General features: G+C 77.7%; 1 non-coding gene across 1 annotated transcript; it reads right to left on the bottom strand.

Moving 5' to 3' along the window:
* Window positions 1-1,265: 1,265 nt before the first annotated feature.
* Window positions 1,266-1,418, bottom strand: LOC138063130 (5.8S ribosomal RNA). Its single transcript, XR_011136723.1, has one exon. It is a non-coding gene; the product is annotated as a 5.8S ribosomal RNA (ribosomal RNA).
* Window positions 1,419-2,500: the final 1,082 nt, after the last annotated feature.

Here is a 2,500-nt window from a genome sequence, read left to right as displayed (position 1 = left end):
CCCGGAGGAGGCCCGAGACGAGGCAGAGCCGGCGGGCACGCGCCCGCCAGCCGCCGGCAGAGAGGACGGCCCGAGGCCCCCGCCAGGATCGAGGGGGAAGCGGCGCGGCGACCCGCGAGTCGCCGCCACGGAGGGGCAGCGAGGGGCCCCCCCCTCCGACACACGCGCGCGGCAGCACGGTGCGGTACCACCGCGGTACCCACCCGCAGACAGCCGCGCGGGGCCGGGGGGCGAGGTCCGCACCTCCCCCGGGCCCGGCTCCCAAACGCTCGCTCGCCCACTCGCACACTCGCGCACAGCCCCTCCACCGGCCGCGGCTGGCTCCTCCTCCCCGGCCGCTGACCTCCGCTCTCGCCCCGGCACGGGACGACGGCGCGGCAGCGCCCCTCCCCCCCCCCCCTTTCTGCCCCCCCCCCTCCCCCGTCTCGCCACCGAACGGCGCCGCCCGCGCTTGCCCCACACCACCGCCCCGCGGAGACACCCGCGCGCCGTCGCTGCCGGCCTCAACGCAACGCCGCGGCTGACGCCAGCCGGCGGGTGGAAGTGGCTCGGCACGCACTACGGACGCGGGTGCGCCGCGGGGGGGGGCAGAGGGGGCTCGGCGGGCGCCGAAGCGGCAGCAGTCGGGGCAGGGAGAGGGCAAGGGGAGGGGAAGAAAGGCAGCCGGCCGTCCCCCCCGCCGGAGGGGAACGGGGGACCAGCGCACCACCGGGAGAGTGGTGGAGGAGAGCCGTCGTACGGCGGGCACTGGCGGTGGCGGCGGGCGGCGGCGGCAGGTGCCGGGCCACCGCGACCGACCGAACCTGGGGGCCCGGCGGGACGAACTCCGCACAGCGGGCGCTCCGGGAGCGGGGGTTTCCCGAGTCTGCACTTAGGGGGACGAAGGCCCGGGCCCACACGGGGAGGAGAGGCACCCCCTCTCCCCGGCGGCGCGGGCCTGCGAGGCGCCCCAGCCGCGCCACACCGCACACACCGCGCAGGGCAGCGGTGGCCACCGGGCTCGGAGGGGAGGGAGGGCAGGGCAAGGCACGCCGGCCGCGGACGGTGGAGGCGGACGGTCGGCCGGAGCCGGGCAGGCAGGCCAGCCGGAAGACCGGGGCCACCGGTGCACGCACCGGTGGTCCCGGCTCCGCCGCCGCCGCCGACTCACCGCCGCCGCCGCCCCCCCACCGACTCGCCGCCGCCGCCGCCCCCCCCGGCCCCCCCCCGAGGGGCGGCACACCGCTGCGCCAACGCGGCAATGGGGGTGACGATTGACCGTCAAGCGACGCTCAGACAGGCGTAGCCCCGGGAGGAACCCGGGGCCGCAAGTGCGTTCGAAGTGTCGATGATCAATGTGTCCTGCAATTCACATTAATTCTCGCAGCTAGCTGCGTTCTTCATCGACGCACGAGCCGAGTGATCCACCGCTAAGAGTTGTCTCGGTTTCGGTCCCCACCGCGCGCGCGGGGGGACCGGGCAGCTTTCGCAGCCCCCTGAGGGCCCCCATCCGCTCTGCCTCCCTCCTCACGCCGACGCCGGCTGCTGAGCAAGGGACAGCGGAGAGAGAGGGCACGCCTCACTGACCGTACAAGCACAGAGGGAAAAAAAAAGGGGGGGGGGGGGGAGAACAGACCCGAACGAGAGGGGCGGGGAGCCCTCGCTCCCGACCTGGGACAACCCCTTTCTCGCTTCGAGTCCGGCCCAGGCGCCCGGCTCGGCCTGGCCCAGCAGGGAGCGGCGCGCCAGCCGCGCCACCTGCCTCAGGGACCGGGGTGTGGGTCCCCGCGGAGCCCCGGCGTCGGAGCCCGGCCGCCGCTGGGAGCGGCGCCACCCGCTGCCCGCGCGCCCGCGACCCGCCAGCCGCACGCTTCCGAGCTCCTTCGCTCGCCTCACCGGCCTCCAGCTCCGCCGCCCCGGAGACGGCACCCAACACCCGCCTGCACACACGCAGCCTCCCGAGCGACGCCACGCACTCGCCCGTCCCTTCCGCGGGCAGACGCCTGGCGGCAGGCAGACGGGCGAGGCGGGACGGACGGGGAACGGCGCCCGCTCTCCCCGCCTCCACGCGGAGACCGGGAGGGGCCGCCCCCGCCCGCCCGCCCGCCGCCCGCCTGCCGCCCAGCGAAGCCGGGTCGGGCAGAGCGAGGCAGGCGCGCCGGATGGCGGAGTGCCGGGGCAGGGCGGGGGGGGAGGGAAGGAAGGGTGCCGCCGACGGCCACGGCGGGAGACTGAGAGCACCGGCCAGGGAGGAGAAGGGATGCGCTGGGGCTCGGCGTCCGCACCACCCGCGGTGGGGGCTCGCCGTCCCGGCGGCGAGCACGCGCTCGCGCCGGGGTCGCGCGTTCGAGGCAGGCCGGCGCAAGCCGACCGCGCGGCGTCTCTCCGCCGAGACCAGACCGCGGAGAGAGGGGGCAGGGTACCCCTCTCCGTCCCGGCTGCCCGCGGGGCATGCACGGGCCGCGCCGGCGGGCATGGGGGGGTGCGGCGCCCGCGCGCGCCGACCCCCCGGCCCCTCCGG

The sequence above is a fragment of the Struthio camelus genome, chromosome 31 (genome assembly GCF_040807025.1).
Source record: "Struthio camelus isolate bStrCam1 chromosome 31, bStrCam1.hap1, whole genome shotgun sequence".
Lineage (NCBI taxonomy): Eukaryota > Metazoa > Chordata > Aves > Struthioniformes > Struthionidae > Struthio > Struthio camelus.
This window is presented reverse-complemented; position numbering and strand designations above follow the sequence as displayed.